Below are 18,567 nucleotides of genomic sequence, written 5' to 3'. Positions count from 1 at the left end.
TCTTCCCATGTTTATGTCATTAAAACAACTGCATCAGTGTCCATCATTTAACCCCCAATCCCTTTGGAAATGAGGGAGGAATATTGGACTAAAGAGATGTTTTCAGTGCTCTGCAGGTTCAGGAAAATATCCCTGCTGGAATTCCATTTGAAAGAATGAGGTTGAAGCTGGGGGAACCATTGCACTGAGCTCTGCCCTCACCTACAGATTCCTTCTAATCTGTTAGGCCAGAATTTAAAAACCCCATCTTGATTTAAAAACCCCATCTTGAATTTAAAATCCCATCTCGATTTTAAAACCCCATCTTGATTTTCAGTTTATCATGAGTGTGATGCAAAGCACAGTGGTCATTTCCTCACTGAAGGTAATTAACTTGTTATTTGTCAGCTTCCATCTCCCAGCCCTCCACTGCTCCGTGCCTTTTGTGATCGGTTCAAATGCTGTTGGGTATCAAACCCACTGCAAAGCAAGTGTGAAACATTATTATTCCAGCTTCACACCCACTTTCCCTCGGTGTGAACAATAATGCAAAGTGAGAGACAGTGATGAATGGGACCTGGAGAGGACCAGCTGCTCGGTGAGCATCAGCACAGGCTCTGCCCCAAACGTTTCTCGGGCTAAAAAAGAGATGTGATGGCCAGAGCTGCACACACAGCCCTGAACAGCACTCAGGAGGTGGAGCAGGAAACGGGAAATAAGCAGAGAGCAAACAAGAAAGCAGCACAGGCAAACAACCAGTGTGGGTAGAGGGAGAGATTCTTTGATTAATCTCTTTTTTGGGGTGGAAAAAAAGCAGTTTTGGCACATGTAAGAGTGTCCAGATCAGCCATGAGCTGAGTTTGCAGCCCCTGGCTCAGGCACTTCCCCCAAACCAAGCCACGTTTAGAGCAACTCTCTCAGCCACAGCAGCAATTTGCTGCTTGATCACAGCCTAGAAAGGACAAGCTGCCCGGCGTGGGTCCCACCAGAGCCTCCAGCAGCAGTGACAAGGAGCCCCGCAGTCCCCGTGCCTCCGAGCAGGGACAGAGCCATCAAACAACCCCTCAGCATCAAAGCACCACGTTCCTTCAAAAAGCACCGAGCTGAGGCTCTGTGGTTTGAGCAGGAGGTTTACACAAAGGTCAGGGCTGAACAAGGGGTGTTCAGGAATCCATCCCCTCCTGAGATGATCTCTGTGGCCAGGCTCGGCTGTGGGGAGAGGGGGCAGAGGCAAGGGAAGCTGGTTTTCTGCTGCAGCAGCTGAGGTGTGAGCACACAGCCAGGTTCCTGACCTGAAACTGCTCCAGCAAGAGCCAGGCAAGGACCCAGGGATGCTCCCAGGTGTCACACAGCTCAGGCAGAGCTGTTCCCCCCTGTTCTTCTCCTCCTCCCCGACAAACACATCGTAACAGTCCCCAAAAAGGTGAAAAAGCTGCTTTTTAAAAATAGCAAACCCTTTAAGGAGCCGAGCACATGCCTGAGTGGGTGGGAAATTAGTGTTTTATTATGGCTCTCTGCTCACGGGGTCTGAGACCTCAGATGACTTGTTTGTGCCCTGCACGGATTTTTGCAGACTCATTATAAACCCTGGCAAAGAGGGGTTTGTAAGGTCACAGGAGAATTTCCATTAACTGGAGCCTGGCTGGGGATTGCCAGCATGATCTATGTCTCCCATTTATGCATATGCAGGGAGGCCAAGAGGAAGCTCCTTTGCTTTATTTCCACATCATCGTGCTGATGCTGAGCTCACCAAACAAACAAACTGAAAAGGCAGTGGGGAAGCAGGGGGAGGAAAAAAAAAATACAAAATGCTGTGCCTGGCTGTCTCCCTCATGAAGGATGCAAATGAATTCTGCAGACTTTGAAGGCAGGAGATCTCAGCAGAGATGAAAATCCCCTGGATGGCTCAGCAGGTGAGGCACTGCGTGGGTATTTTGTTACAGAGCTGCTCACGTGCGATGGGGACAAGGAATAAATGTGGGTATGGGGGTGAGAGCTGCCTCAGGGAGGAGCAATCCAGCAGCAGCAGAACCCTCTGGGCTCTCCAATCCCCCTCCCAGCACCAAGACACCACAGAGCTCTCCAAAGCTGAATTTCAAACACAGAACATCCCCATGGAACTGGGATGGAGGCACCTGGGGGAAATCAGCCCTGATCTCAGCTCCTTCATCCCTGAGCCATCACCTGCCCCCTCGGGAATTCCAGGGGATGGCCCCACCAGGAGGTTGGGGCTCAGCAGAGCTCCCCTGGATTGATTCCACGGCAGCAAATCCAGGAGGATGCTGGCACAGCCCAGACACCAGAGCCCCTGCTCCAGCAGCAGCAAATCCCCGGGCTGGGGGGCTTTGGGAAGAGCAGACGTCACTGCAGAGCCCTCTCTGAACCACACAGAGATGGGGAGAGCCCTGTTTGTCCAGCAGAGCATCTCCTGGGGCTCCCCAGCACCTGCAGCTCATCCACACAGCCCCGGGCCCTCCTCAGCTGCACACCAACCACACCAACTCCTCGTGTCCCTGCACCTTCTCCTGCTGGAATCCCACAGAATCACCCAGGATTTGCTATCAGGGAAGGAGTCACTCAGGTTTTCCCTTTTTTTCACATGCTCAAAGCTGAGTTACACCAACTGCTGCTGCAGCGGCCGAACCGCCGCACGCTCTGATCCCTCTTAACTCCTGCAAAAGCAGCCCCTTCCCATTGGCATATTCACTCTCCCTAACCCAGCTCTGATCCATTTCCACCTCCAAATCATTAGAGATAATAAATAAGCCCAGCCTCAGTGTGAGGAACCCTCACATAATCACATATCTATGCTCCCATCAGCACTCGGCCATTACACTTCTATTTTCTGCAGCTTAACTAAGAAAGCCAGCACTGAACTCTGCCCCTTATCCCACAGCTATTTATTGCCCACATTCTGCTATTTATTTCCTAAAATAGTCTCTTTTGGGTGGATTTAATGAAATATCCAAATAAATTAGGCCCGTTGGAAGATGTTGAACTCTTATTTCCTCAGCCTTAGGAAGGAAGGCTTCCCTACTGGGCAGCCATCCTCTGCATATAAACGGTGGTGATTTGACCCCCAGGGATGGACCATCCAAGTATTTGAGGGATAATTAGGCCGTCCCAGCAGGCACAGAAGAAAAAACTCAGTTATCTGATATCCCAGCTCTTCCTCAGGTTTGGTTTCTGTACAGGCAAAAATTCCTGCTGCATCCATCAGCTCCCTCTGCCCGCTGGGGCTCCTGCCTTGGAAATGGCCAGGGAGGAGGAGGAGGAGGAGGAAGAGGTGTCTTCCCCTTTATGTTTACACCTACTGCTCTTTTACACCTGATTTATCCCAGATCTACTGATTTGGAGCACTTTGGGTGCGTTTCTCCCTCTTTGAACAATCCAGTCACTGCTCATTCCCCTCAGGCAGGCGCTGCCAGCTCTGTCCCTGTCACCAGCATGGGAACGATCCTGCTTTATCCTCTGGAAGGTGTCCCTGTCCATGGAATGAGATGAGCCTGAAGTTCCCTTCCAACTCAAACCACTCTGGGCATCTCCAGTCTGCTCCTCACTGCATTTTCCTCCTCTTTCATCACAACCAAGCCCCACATCCATTACAAAACCAAATCTTCCAGAGGCACCAGGACAACCACAAAAATCCCTCTGTGTTACCACCACATTCTCTCTGCAGGCTCCATCCCACAAAGGAAGTTATGATGTGGATCTTTAAAACTGCTCCATGACCTCCTCGCAGGTTTTACACCTTCTTTCGTCTCTCCAAGCCCCCCATTTTTCCTCTCAGGGACCCCAGGACAGCGTCAGTGGCTGCCCTGAGGTGACAAAGTGGGGTTTCCACCCTCCTGTGCACAGGCACAGCTCCAGCAATCCCACAATCTCCTTTCTGGACAATTTTTTCCTCGTGGAGCTGATGATACCCCAGTGATTCCTCCCTCAGGTGTAAGCAACACCCTCCAAGCTGTTCTCATCCTGCTCAGCACAATTTCGCTGCTCCTCCTGTTCACACACAGCAAGAGGTGCCTTGTTTTAACAGATTCCTCACCTTTTACGTGCTGCCTTGGAAACCTCTTGCCCCAGAACAAAAAGCATTTCTGAGGAAGCTTGCAGAACTTCTGTCTTGCCTTCTGCCTGCCAGAAGCATGAAAAATAAATAAAATCTGACCCCAACAAGTGCTGCCCACAAAGATCTCTCCCTAAAGTCAGTGAAAATCAATATCCACACCTCAGGAACATCAGCAAGCCTTTAAAAAGGGCAAGACATCGACTGTCTGCACATGCTGAGTGCTGAGCAAAACCAGAATAAAGCTTAAATTGCCTTCAAAAAAATGAAATTTCTTGGAGGAGAGGGTTCTCCTCTGCTTGTCTGGCCCAGGGATGTATCAGCTCCTTCATCTCTTGTGTCAGCTCTTCCTCCTCCTCTCCTCTGCTCTTCCTCCTTCCCCTGCTGACCTCAGAACCTTTTCCTTGCACCCACCCAGTGCAAACACCCAGCCTCTCCTCCAGCCAAGCCTTTCCCCTGGCCCTGTTCCACATGGAAAACCATGAGCAGGAGCCAGGAGCAGCAGGAATCTGATCCCCCACCACAGCCAGGTACTTTCCCAGCAGAATTCCCCAGGGTTTAGCTGAGCATCCTCCCAGCTCCTGGGTGAGTTGGAAGTTCTCTCTCTGCTTCTCCTCCAAGCAGAGGCACCACTGTGAGCATGCACAGATGAGATTTCCTGGCACACTGAAGCTTCCAGGACACTTTGCAGGCAGCCCTGCCCCTGCCTTGCCTCGCTGCTCCTTTGAGGAGAAGCCCAGCTCCCTCAAATCCTGCCCCCCTCACCCCCAGACTGCCGAGTGCTCCTTGGCACCGAGGTACCCAGACCTCTGCCAGCCCACATGACTCCTTGGCTGATTTTCCTTGCACAGCTTGCAAAAGAAATCTCCAGCACGAAACTTGCAGCAGCATCTCCGTGCCTGTGGAAGCTGCAGGCAGCTGCTCCAAGTCAGCCACTAAAAACCAATCTTTTCAAGGGGATGTTCATGTCTTTATGCCAAGATTTTGGGACAAAACCCTTCATTTTGGGGTTCACTTTCCCCAGGCAGCCTGTTCCCCCCACACAGGAGCCAGATCACATAGGGTTTAAGAGAAATAACCATTTAAAGGTAATTTTTTAAAAGAGCATTCTCCTTCCCTGCGCTGCCACTCTCTGCTCGGCACAGCCTGTCAGCAGCTCCCCTTTCCCCAAAATTCCAGCTGTCTCATCCCGGGGTATCAATTCCTGCCAGGTGCAGGGGAAAGCACCACCTGCGAACCACAGAGAGCCACGCAGCAACTTTCCCAACTTCTGTCTCTGCTCGTCAGGCCAACCCTGCAATGGAAACCGAGAGGGGCAGGTTCTGCCTCTCACCATCGATTTCTGCACGCAGACTTGTTCCCTTCCAATCGCCAGCCTCAGACACATCAATGCCGAGGCAGGCTTGCATCGAGACACTTTCAACACGCCTTGGCGCGGTGGGAGCCTCACTGCGGATCGTTTCTCCCCCTCTGGGATGCACGACTCGAGAAAAGCACGGCAGGGAAGCCCCAGCGCGGCCGCATCCCCCTCCTACCTGCGGGCACACACGGCTGAGCACCCAGGAGCCGGCGGCAGAGGCGGCTGCCGGTGCTGTCAGGCTCCTGGGGGATGCTCCCGGCTCTCTCCGATGCCGTAGGCTCCGAGTCGCTGCCCGGGGAGGCGGGGAGGGCTCTGCCCCCGGCTGCCTGCAGCGCTCACATCCAGCCGGGATGTGGCTGCCGGAGGAAAGGCTGCCTCGCCTCGCCGGCACAGAGGGGCTGCCTCCTCCTTGGGGGGATCTCCGGGGGGGGTGAGGGATGCTGGAGCCCCGTCAGAGCGGCCGGGATGCGGTGGCAGAGCGAGCCGAGCCGTCCCTCAGCATCCCCGGCTGGTCCCCGGGGAGGCGCCGGGTGCTCCGGCCAGCAGCACCTCCCCTCGAAGGACACGCGTGTGGCCACAAAGCCACCCCCACGAGGGTCCGGTTAACCCCCCCGGGGCCACAACCCCGCCGTGTCAATCCCAGCCGGCCAAAGATTCCGGCCCGATGGATGGCGAGAGCCGGGCAGCGCTTGCAGCATCTCGCACCTACGCAGAGCCGCAGCTGAAGCGGAGTTTGGGCATAAATCAGCCGGGATAAAGTTGGGCCTAGGAAGAGGTTTCTGCACGGAGTTTTCCCCGGGCTCGGCGCTGCCGGTTCAGCAGCGGAGAGTGCCAGCCCAGCCGCGCACGTCTGCGCACACAGCCGGCACCTCCGCGGTCCCAGCGCCGATTATTCCCCAGCTCAACTCCGCACAAACGCCTTCCACAACAACGACCCTTTCCTCCCCCATCCACAGCCTGACAGAATGCGAGTTGGAGAGCGTTTTCCTCGCCGCCTCCGAGCGTGGCACGCCGGCACAGCGAGCCCCGCGCCCGCGGGCAGCATCCCTCAGCATCCCTCCCTGCTCCCGCACCCGGCAGCCGCTCCCGGCGGATCCGCGCGACTTGGAGCCGCACCGAGTGCCCCCTCCCCGCGCTCTTTGAACTTCAGCTCCGCTCAGAGCCCGAGCGTGGCGTTTTTCAACTCTTGGTGCGCTAGAACACCGCAAAGGGCTGGTCCCAAAGTCCTTCAGCGAGTGCAGGAGGCGGTCGGGGGGCACCGGCTGTGGCCGGGGGGGCATGAATGTGGCCGGGGAGGGCTGGATGTGGCCGGGGAGGGCTGGATGTGGCCGGGGATGGGGGGGACACCGAGTGCCAGCCAGGGGCACCGCCGGCAGCCAGCGAGCGGCGGCCCCGCGGCTCCGAGCGCTCCCGGCCCCGCGGCTCAGCAGCGGCCGCGCCGAGCATCCCGCGGGGGTCCCGGGGGAGCCGTGCCCGCGGCTGCTCCGGCCCCGCTCCGGCAGCGGCGGCCGCGGGTCCCCGGCGGCGGCCGCGGGAACTGCAGGGGGCGGGGGGCGCTGCCGGGGCACCGGGACCGCCGGGCGGCGGCGGGGACCCCCCCGGCACGGCGGGGCTGCGAGCGAGCGGGATCCGGGGCGGGGGGATGCGGGAGAGCGGGGCGAGATGGAGGGATGAGAGGGATGAGAGGAGAACGGGGGATCCGGGATGGATGGAGGGATGAGAGGAGAGCGGGGGATGCGGGATGGATGGAGGGATGAGAGGAGAGCGGGGGATCCGGGATGGATGGAGGGATGAGAAGAGAACGGGGGATCCGGGATGGATGGAGGGATGAGAGGAGAACGGGGGATCCGGGATGGATGGAGGGATGAGAGGAGAGCGGGGGACCCGGGATGGATGGAGGGATGAGAGGAGAGCGGGGGACCCGGGATGGATGGAGGGATGAGAGGAGAGCAGGGTGAGATGAAGGGATGCGGGGAGAGCAGGCTAGTGGGATGGATCAGGGGATGCAGGGAGAGCAGGGGGCTAAGGATGGAAAGAGGACCAGGCAGGATGGGAGGATGCAGGGAAATCAACGGAGCCGGGATGAACGGAGGGCTGGACAGGATGGAGAGAGGCAGGGAGAACAGGACGCTAAGGATGGAAGGAGGGCCAGGCAGGATGCAGAGAGGATGGGGCACCGAGCTGTGTCAGGGGAGGTTTGGGGTGGATCTCAGGGAAAGGTTCTTCCCACAGAGGCTGCCGGCACTGCCCAGGCTCGCCAGGGAATGGGCACGGCCCCGAGGCTGGCAGAGCTCCAGGAGGGGTTGGACAGCGCTGCCAGGGGTGCCCAGGGTGGGATTTGGGGTGTCTGAGCAGGGCAGGAGCTGCACTGGGTGATCCTGGTGGGTGCCTCCAGCTCAGCCTGTTCTGGGGTTTGGTGATTCCAAGGATGGAGGCAGCACAAGAACCTGGGATGGAGGGCGCTGAGCAGGGAGGGCAAGGACCACTGCTTCCAGCAGTGAGCAGCTTTAAGCCCAGACTAAACACCTCTGACTGGGACAGCTGGGTTTGGGAAAGCTGTGCTTGCTCCCCACACGTCCCAAATCCTCAGCTGCTTTGGGTCTCCCTGCCATCACCCCGAGTTTCCCTCCTTTTCCCCTCCTGAGAAGGACATAAATGAGATATTTTTGCTCCCAGCTGCTGAAACCTTCACATTAAAGCTTAACCTCCTCCTGGTGCCCAGCCCAGGCTGGGAAAAGGCATCAGGCAGCACTGGGACAGAGCCATCCGTGTGTGAGGCTGGGAAAGGCCAGACAGGATCCTGATCCCCCTGCCTGCAGTGCTGCAGTCCTGTCCTCCTGCTTCTGTTTGTTTGTCATGGCCAGGAAAGCAAAGCTTTTAAACCATCAATTAATTGGACTCTTGCATTAAGAGCAATGAACTATTATTTGACAGAAATTCATCTTCCCCTCCTGCTGAGAAGAAATAAGCTGGAGGAAAAGAATCAGCTTCACAGGAGAAAAATAAAACGCCTCTGCCTCGGAGACAAATTACTCATGAGATACACAGGTAACAGGCATGGGGTGTTTGAGCTCATCCCTTTTACACATCATTTCCCTCAGGACAACAGCTACAAGTCAGTGGCTTTGTGACAGATCCCTTTGTCCCAGTGTCCCTGCCCATCAGGCCATTCCCAGCATTTATTATTCCTGGAATTGATGAGCATTCCCCTCATCTGGGCTGCTAATTAACGACAGTGGCCCTGCAGGTCCAGGTTCAGCCCTGCCTGGCTGAGCAGAGGTTTGGCTGACAGGGCTGGGATTTCTCCTGGACCCAGAGCAGCCTCTGTGCCACCTCCAGCAGTGGGAGCTGGGCAGATCTCACCTCTCACCTCAGCTCTGAGCACGCCTGGGCCAGGCAGGGCACCCCCATCCACCTTGATCCAGGTGGATTCTGCATCTTCCTCACAGCTCCTTCCTTGTGCCAGCACCCCACTCTCTTTTAGAGATTTTTTGTGTGGTTCAGATCCATCTCTGCCATGCCCTGAGTCCTTCATGCAATTACTGGAGCCTCAACTGAAGACCTGGAAACGCAGAATTTCTCCAGAATCTCCATGTTATGGCATAAATCAGAGCAGACTCACAAGTTAGAGCACCCTGGCAGCCAACAGGGTGAGCCAACAGCAGGAATCCAGAGGAGACAGCTCCAGAAACTGCCTGCAAAGAAATCTGGTTTGGTTTTGGGGTGGGGGAAAAAAAATCCAGGATTCCAACACAGGAGAGAGGTTTCCACAGTGCCTTCTGCTGGGAAGTGTTACGTGGGGAGAGGAGGGGGAGGGAAGGCACCCAGCGAGGTTTAAAATAGAGTTTGGTCATTTTATGAATGAGGTGATGTGACACAGTTCCCTGCCAAAGCTGGAGGGTTTGGTGACCTAGAAAATCCTGTTTGGGGAAGGAGCTGTTGTTGGTGTGAGGCTGCAAATCCAAGTGTTACGGAGGGGGTGGGATCCCACTCACGCTCAGGGCACTCAGGCAGGGAGGAGGTGCTGAGGATTCCAAAAGCCCTCGGGGGTGCTCAGGGCAGGGCTCTGCTCCCCCCCTGTCACCCTGTTCTTCTAAGCCTCCTGATGTTTACATTATTCTGACGAATTTCCTCACACGGTTTTATGTAAATAATCATTATTTTACATGCTTCTCTGGAGGAGGAGGAATGTGATGGGCTGTTGGTTTGTCCAGTGTCATTGGTGAGGTGGCACTGCCACCCTCCAATCCACTGTCACCTCTGGAAATCTGTAAATTCTGGAGTCAGAAAATAAACTTCTCTTCTTTTTACCTTGGAGGTTCCAGCGTGTGTGTGTAGTTTTATTTTGTGTCCTGTAGTGACACCCCCAGCCAGCCCAGGGTGCTCCTGCCCAGGGGTGTCCCCTGAGGTCACCCAGGCACAGGGGAGGGAAATGGAGCTCATTGTCCCAGAGAGAGCACAAAGGCCTGGGACCAGGGCACACCCCAACCTGCTTTGGGGTCTCAGGGCAGACACAAACATTCTTTGGGGTCACGATCCAGATCCAAATACAGTCCAGGGTCTCAATCCAGACTCAGGGTCACAATCCAGACCCAAAGACACTTTGGGGTCTCAATCCAGACTCAAACATTTTTGGTGTCACAATCCAGACCCAACAGGGTCTCAGTCCAGACCCAAACATTTTATGGGGTCTCAGTCCAGATTCAAACACTTTTTGGGGTCTCAGTCCAGACTCAAACACGATTTGGGATCACAATCCAGACCCAAATACAGTCCAGGGTCTCAATCCAGACCCAAACATTTTATGGGGTCTCAGTCCAGATTCAAATATTCTTTGAGATCACAATCCAGACCCAAATACAGTCCAGGGTCTCAATCCAGACCCAGGGTCGCAATCCACACCCAAACACATTTTGGGGTCTCAATTTAGACCCAAACACTTTATGGGATCTCAATTCAGACCCAAACACTTTATGGGGTCTCAATTCAGACCCAAATATTTTATGTTGTCTGCATCCAGTCACAAAGACCTTTTGAGGCCTCAATCCAGATCCAAACATGATTTGGGGACTTAATCCATCCCTAAATACACTTTAGGGTCTCAATCCAGCCCCAGGGCCTCAATCCAGCCCCAAACAGATTTTGAGGCTTAAATCCAGCCCCAAACACATTTTGAGGTCTAAATCCAGCCCCAAACCCTTTCCCCAGCAGCAGCTTTGCCAGGAGGGTGCAGGAAATCCTGTGCTGCTGCACATGGATGAATCTGCCCCAATATTCCCCAAACTCCAGGCTGGTTTTTCTGGGAATAATCCCACACCTCCAGCTCCAGACATCCGGAACAAAGAGCCCCCAGCAGTGCCCACTGCTTCCCTCATAGCGGGTTATTTATCCAAGCAATTAAATTCCCTTTTCCCTGTCAGTGCACGGAGAGGGGCTCTGATCTCAAACTGACGTGGAGGTGAGCAGTGAATCATTTAAAAAAACTGCTACATTTATCTTCATAGGTGGCTGTATTTCAGCAGAACAGTAAATAACAGCCCCACTGCCAAAAAAAAAAAAGTCCAATTCAGGCAGAGCTGAGAGATTTCAGGGGATAAAAGGCACTGAAAGTCAAGATTTGACTGAGACACAAAGAATAAATCTATTATGGGTGTGATTTTTTTTTCACCCAGGTTCATAACAAGCTTTTATTGGTAATAGAAGACATCCAAATGAGATAATTTTATAGATAAGAGCTGCTCTGAAGGAAGCAGTGAGAGGAGCAAGTAGCCTGTGGTAGTTATATAAAAAAGCCCAGCTAATTATAAATATATATTTAGATAGCTCCAAGAAGTTGGTAGGATGAGTTAGATAAATAAGGAACATTATGTGGAACAGTTTGTTTGCCTTGTCTTCCATGCAAAAAGGAAAATGTGTGTGAATTTCAACGAGCTGGGGAGGCAGGAGTGGCATCTGCCAAACCCTGGTGCAGGATTTGGGAGGATATTCCTGGGCCCAGCTGAAGAGGCTGCTCCACACCCCGACTGCCCATTTGGGAGCTGCCACCTCATCCCAGAAATGCACGTGGGAATGGGGATTTTAGTGCCTGAAGCTTCCCAGAAATGGATCCCACCCCCTCTCAGGTGCTGCACACACAGTGAGAGAACCCTGGATGATCAGAGCTCTTAAAGAAGGTGCAATATTTAAGGAATTTGGGATTTTTGCCACTTCAGGGACAGGGAACAGAGCGTGGCAGCAGTGACAGGATCTCATGGAGGTCACACAGAGCATCTCAGCTGCCACAGGATCCATCCCCTCAGACAATCATAAATGTTGGACTGATCATTTCCAGCCTGTCACACTTCCCCTTGCTCCCTTTTTTCATTCCCCTCCTCATAATTACTGCATCAAAGGATGTTTTCTCCTCTGTGCATTCCATTCACACCCCAAAGAGAAAGGAAAGCAGTCATTTAATCCAGGCAGGGGAAAAAAATCCAACCAAAACCCAACCTCTCTTTGAAATGTGGGGAAAACAAAAGATGAAGAGACAAAAGATGAAGAGACTTTCAAGTGAGGAATGATTAAGAGAAGGGAGGAACGAAGAATGAAATGAGTCATGGGCAGGTTGGGACAAGGACTCAGGAGGACACCTCCCATTTGTGCAACAGGTTCAGGGAATTCCAGCCCTGGCTGTGATTTTGGGGCAAATTCACCTTAAAATCTCCACCATTTTATAAAACCTTTATTTTCCAGGCAGGGTCAGAGTGGTAGAGGCAGCTTTAATCCCTGGAGAACTGCAGGGCTGACTTTTCCCATCAGCACAGGGCACGGCATTTTCCAGCTCTCAGAATTCCATGGAGAGTTCCAGCTCTCAGAATTCCAGCTCTCAGAATTCCATGGAGAGTTCCTGCTCTCAGAATTCCATGGAGAGTTTCAGCTTTCAGAATTCCAGCTTTCAGAATTCCATGGAGAGTTCCTGCTCTCAGAATTCCATGGAGAGTGAGGAAAGGAAGGCAGTGAAAGGAAGACTCAGTCCTAGGGGACCTGAACAGGGAGATTTGGATCTGCTGAGAGCCCAAACCCCAAATTTTGTAAAGGAAATTCCAAGCATGGAGCCCTGGTAATTCCATGGAGAGTTCCAGCTCTCATAATTCCATGGAAAGGAAAGGAAAGGAAAGGAAAGGAAAGGAAAGGAAAGGAGGAGAAAAGGCTGGGCTCAGTCCTAGGGGAATGAGCACCTGACCAGGGAGATTTGGACCTGCTGAGAGCCCAAGCCCTGAGTTTTGTAAGGGAATTCCAAACATGGAGCCCTGGAGGAGAAGCTGGAGCAGAGACCACGCTGCTGCCTGGATTTTGGGGCAGAAATTGGTGCCTAAATCAGAGAATTTGGTTTGCTGAGAAGGAGAAACCAAGGCTGGAGTAATTTGCTGTTCCTGGTGGACATCCACGGCCACTGCTGCGCCTGGGGGGTGTCACAGCATTTCCAGCAGGAAAAAACTACTTGGTTTATTTGGGGGGGAGAATTTTTTCCAGGTTCTGAGTGGGACTGATCCAGTCCAGCCTCAGCAGAGCGTTTTCCCTCAGCTCCCATCTCGCAGAGGGAGACGGATGAGGCAGAGCTGAGCAGTGACAGGGGCAGCTTTATTATGGCACAATGAAGAAATTGCAGAGGAGAAAAGATGAGTTCAATAGAAGCTGCAATCGAGGCTATTTGACTTCTGCTGCATGCACGCCCCAAAATGATGGTGATGAATTGTTCAGGGGGGCTTCTGAAAGGTAGTGAGCCCATTTAATCCAAAAAACCAAATAAGAAAAAAAAAAAAATCAGTATTTGGAGGTGAAAGAACAGGTTAAGGGCAGGCACAGGGGAAACATGGGACAGTTCTGGAGTGTTTGTGGTGAAGAGCCAGAGAAATGGGGTTAAATTTAAGAGTTTTGAAAGATGGTAGAAGGATTTCAAAATGCCACCAAGGAGGGTTTAATCTCCTCCTCATCACAAGGCCCAAGCAGCTGGAGCTGCATCAAACCCATCGTTATAGAACTGGAGAGAAAAGGGTTTTTTCAAAGCGAGCTGACAAAAGAAAAGCACAAAGCTCTCTCCTCTCTGTGCTAATTCAGGGCTGAGAAGTTGTTTCAGCACCAGAAGTGGGCTCTGAATTGAATTTTGGAGAGACAGAAGGGAGGGAGATGTGCTCATTAATATCCCAGCATAACAATAACCCCGGATCATGCAAATTATTGCCAAAGCTCCGGAGAGCTGAGAGAAATGGAGATTCACTCTGGAGCTGCACTCCACGGAGTTTATTCAGCAGCACTGAGTAAATATCAACAAGGAGGTTAAAATATTGATCAGGGGAGATGCTCCACGCTGAATAAGCTGCAGACATCTGGAAACAAACAAACTGCTGCAAGAAAGGAAGAGGCTGGGATATTTTGGGGGTTTCATTCTGCCAAAAGCCCAGCTCGATGATTTGCAGCTGTAAACTCCCAGCAGCTGAGGAAGAAGGGGAAAAAAAAAAAAAAAACCAAACAAAAAACCACAACATTTTCCTGATTAAAGGAAGTGCTGGTGGATTTTTGGTTTGGGATAGGGAGAAATGCAGGAGGACTCAAGCAAGAAATGCACTGGGATGGAATAATGGAATTTTTAAGGTTGGAAAAGCCCTTTAAGATCAGTAAATGATAATAACAACCCATCAGCCACAATGGCAGCACCAAAGTGCCACATCCCCAGGGTTTGACATTCCCAGGGATGCTGACCCCACCACTGCCCTGCTCCACTGCCTGACCTCCCTTGCCATGGAGAAAGATCAGAAATACCCAACTTCAATCTCACCTGGAACAACTCAAGGCCATTTCCTCTCCTTCCCAATTTCTTTTTCTCAGGATGATTTTCCAGAAGTGATGAAATCAGTGAATGGGGCTGGACACCAATGTGCAGAAAAGCTCTGAAACCCCTCACAAAGCTTTTATTTTCACTGCCTGACCTCACCAGGGTGGAGCTGAAAGTGGCATCAAAACTTTTGGGCTCCTTCTAAAAACTCCCCATATCCTCCTTTTATAATAGTATTTTTAATATATATATATATAAATTTTACATATAATTTTTAATATTAATAATAATAACAGGTGTCTAAAAATGTTGGAACATTTCTCAAACCAACATTTTAACCCAGGCATATGCTCAGTGTTAACCCCAGGCTCTTTCCTATTTAATTTTGGATCACACTTTGAAGGAAACATCCAAATTTATTTTTTTTTTTTCCATTCTGGGAGTGCTGGGCCCGGCTCTGATGGGAAATATTTCCCCCCAAAATGCTCAGCCCAACTGGCAAAGAACTCGTGCCAGGGACTGGACAAATTCCATCCTACACCAACCTCCCATCAATATTTTGAAAGAACAAAACCTAAAATCCATTGAGGAGTTGACAAAAAAAGGGGAAATTATGGGTTTTTTCAGCAAATACCAAAGGGATCTTTGCTGAGAGAAAAAATGGATTAAACAGTTATTTTTCATCATTTAGGGAGGTGGATGGACAGAGTGCCACCCAGAGAACCCCCTGGATCATGGAATGGTTTGGGTTGGAAGGGACCTTAAAGCTCCTATAACCCCAAAATGACTCAAAATGACCCAAAAAATGACCCAAAATTACCCAAAAATGACCCAAACCCCACCTGCAACCACTCCCTGAATCCCCCTCGTGTCTCCCCTGCCTGTGGAGAGATGAATCCCAGGATTGTGGGTGTGGAAGAACCCCAAAACTGCAGCCCAGCTCTCCCCACCCCCAGCTGGATTTCTCCGAGCTGCTGAGTCTTTGAATCATTTATTTACAGCAAGGCAGTAAAGGGAATATATAAAATAACATTTAAATAGGCAAAACACGAAGAGCATCATTAGGAAAGTGTAATAGAGCTCAGATTACCAATTATAATAAAGTAATAAAGAAATCTCTCAAGGAGCTTCATGTTCATAATGCAGACAGGGAAGGGAAAATAAAAAAAAAGGAAAAGCTCCCAAGTTTTTAGGAATAAAGCAGATTTGTTTTCTATTTTGGTGTGGTTGTTAGTTCATTTATTTTTGCCAGTTTGTCAGGAATCATCACCTTCCAGGGAAGGTGAAGACAAAAATGTCACTAAAGGCAGGGATTCAGGGAGAGCAGCCTCAGCTCAGAAATCACCAAACTCTGAGCACAGATGTTCCCTGTTCCAAAATGCACAGGTTCCTCAACAGCTGAGTTTTAATTTCACTTCTCTTTTACAGTTCTGGGTCGGTCCCAGCGGAGGGAAAAAGATCCAGCAGGAAAATGGGGATGCAAATAAATATTTGTAGGATGCTGAGGTGAAACATCACAGGGAAGGGTTGTAGAGATGACTCCCAACCTTCAGAACAAATTCCCTTTAAAAAGTAACAACAAATTAACAGGATTAATCAATTAATTGACCTGAATAATGGCTCTGGTTGGATTTAAAAGGAAAATAACCCAGAAATTATCTGGGATTGGGAGCAGAACTCCCTGCTCAGGCTGAAGTGTCCCAACATCAGCTCAGCCAGAGAAGCTCCTCTGAACTTCTCCAGAACTCATTAAATGGCTGCCTGTGGCCAGGGCCAGCAGAAATTCCTTCAAAAGGGCAGAAATTCCTTCAAAAGGGCAGAAATTCCTTCAAAAAGGCAGAAATTCCTCCAAAAGGGCAGAAATTCCCTTTCCAATCCCAGGAGGGCCCCGTGTGCAGGACACCAAGGCTCCAATTCCTGCAGGGAATTCCTGAAGGGTCAGCTCAGCTTGGAGCAAGGGGGGATTTCTTTCCCTGCAGTGGGCGCTCTGTCAATTAATTACTTAATTAATTAATAATTCATTAACTCTGAGCAGCAAAAATACAATCAAGGTACTTCAATCTCTGGAAAAATTCATCGGCCCCAAGGAAAATTTCCTTTGCCATCATTTGTCCTTTAAACACTCCAGGAATTCCAGCCAAACCACCCCAAAAAATCCACCAGACAAAGCTCATTTTCCTTTAAGCTTATTTAATGATATTTGAAACGCTTAAATTTTCTATTTCCCAGGTCCTGAAAACAGATTTCTTTTTTTTTTTTTTAAGTGACCAATATTTAATTCCAGAAACATACAACCTGATCAGCTAAGTCATAAAAGAGCTATTTTACAAACATACATCTGGATAATTAGAACAATAAAGTCTTTTTAGACATTCAAACATGATCAGTAAAAATACAGGATTATTAATAAAGATTTTTGTGTATTTTTTTTAAAGAATACTTCCAGATTTTTTTTTTTCTTCTCTTTAAAGTAAATCTCTGTTAAGAGTACATGATTGTATGTTGTACAAAGAAAATAAAAATATTCTAGTATGAAGAGAGCTCCACAAGACTTAATTCAAAATAAAACAGCAGTGTTTTGGCTGCAGTATCCCTTTTGCAGTACATCTGCTTGTCAGTTGGCACCTTTGGGGAAGGGGAGGGAATCCAGGGATTTCTTTGGGGAGCAGGGAGAAAATTCTGGATCCAGGAGAATGCAATCTAATAGCAGGGAGAGATCAATCAGAAAATGGGATTTTAAAGGCTGGAACAGGCCAGGTGCTGTCTGAGAGCTCCCGAGGGTTGCACTCCTCATCCTCTGAGCCCTCCCTTCCCACCAGGGATCTTCTGCAGGACAAGGGAATTCCCACTCCAGAAAATTCCATCTTCAGCTTTTGGCTTGTCCATGAGCTGGGGGACAGCAGGAGGGAAATGACCTCTCAGATGATGTTCTTACATCCCATCCTTGTTCCCAAACCAAAAAATCCTTGTTCTGTTTGGGAAGGGGGGAAAAAAAATAAAATTTGGGACGAGGGGCTGGGACAAAAAACTCCAGAGAACTGTTTGGATAAGGGAATGCCCAGGGGGGCAAACTAAAATGATAAATTCATTTTAAAATAAGGGGAAATATTATGGCTTAAAGGAGGAGAAAACTGTGGGAATCCTGAATAGTGCATTTGAGCTCCAGCCCGAGGTCTGTGGTGCTGCAGGCGTGCCAGGGAGGGAGAAGGAATTCCTGGAGAAAGGAATTCCCTGGAGAAGGGAACTCCTGGAGAAGGGAACTCCTGGAGAAAAGAACTCCTGGAGAAAGGAATTCCATGGAGAAAGGAATTCCTGGAGAAAAGAACTCCTGGAGAAAGGAATTCCTGGAGAAAAGAACTCCTGGAGAAGGGAACTCCTGGAGAAAGGAATTCCTGGAGGAAGGAATTCCTGGAAGAAGGCATTCCCTGTCCCCCCAGTGGAGGGATCCCTGACCCAGCACCGTCCCTGCTGGTGAGGTGGCCCAGAGCTGGAGCACAGCCAGCAGAGTGGGGTTCCTGTCACCCAGAGCCAGGCTCCTCCAGCATTCCCAAATCTCTGCCAAGCCCTGATGGCTCCTCTGCCAGCCTGGCACTGCGGGGGACTGTCCCTTATCCACCCTGAGTGACAGGGACACAGCTGGTTTTGGGGTAAAAGCCACCCCAGCAGGCAAAAAAGTGAATTGACAAACTCGCTGCACTTTTCACTGCTGCCACAACCACCAGGGGTGACAGCAGGGACCACCACAGACCCCGGAATTTGTGCTCAACCACCAGCAAGGAGCAGGAACACCCAGGCCTCCCCAAGCCCCAGCTCTGCTGTGCTTCCAGAACATTCTTCCAAAGCCAGCCTGAGCTCCACGGAAGCCTCTGGGAACCCTCTGGATCACTGAGGTCACAACAACTGCTCCTGGTTTTGGAGTGTGAGGGGGAAAGGGTCCAAGCCCAGGTCTGGCTGTTTTCCAGTTCTCTTCCTGGCAGCATTCCAGGCTGGGGGGTTCTGGAGGAATTTTGGATGTTTATAACCCGGGGAATTGTGGGGCTGAGGTGAGGAGAAGAGTGCTGGGTTAATACTGACAATAATCCCACACAACAGGACAGGCTTTGGTGCATCCCAAAAACCCAGGGAGCTCCTGGCAGCCTTTGGCTGCTGCTGGCAGTGGTGATGCTCCTAAAACAACAGGAAAAACCAAGAGGAAAAACAACCCTGCAAGGGCTCCTGGCTCCCACACCAAAATCCCCTCTGCTCCCTCTCCTGCCACCTGAACAGGATTCTGACACCCCACAGGATTCTGAGGGAAGAAACAAGAGCTGGGATTTCTCTGACAAGGGACAGAGGGGATTTCTTGCCAGC

At 51.0% G+C, this 18,567-nt stretch overlaps 1 protein-coding gene across 2 annotated transcripts in view; it reads right to left on the bottom strand.

Moving 5' to 3' along the window:
* GRIK4 (glutamate ionotropic receptor kainate type subunit 4) overlaps positions 1 to 6,001 on the bottom strand; it is a 185,739-nt gene extending 179,738 nt beyond the window's left edge. For both annotated transcript variants that reach the window (XM_039722070.1, XM_039722071.1), the window contains exon 1: positions 5,581 to 6,001. The gene's annotated coding sequence lies outside the window, so the exon portion shown is untranslated. The remainder of the gene's footprint in view (positions 1 to 5,580) is intronic.
* Between the last annotated feature and the right edge of the window lie 12,566 nt (positions 6,002 to 18,567).

Source organism: Passer montanus, unplaced genomic scaffold, assembly GCF_014805655.1.
Source record: "Passer montanus isolate IOZ18808 unplaced genomic scaffold, ASM1480565v1 scaffold47, whole genome shotgun sequence".
In the NCBI taxonomy this organism is placed as follows: Eukaryota; Metazoa; Chordata; class Aves; order Passeriformes; family Passeridae; genus Passer; species Passer montanus.
Note: the sequence above shows the minus strand (reverse complement) of the source record. Positions and strands in the feature narration are given on the sequence as shown.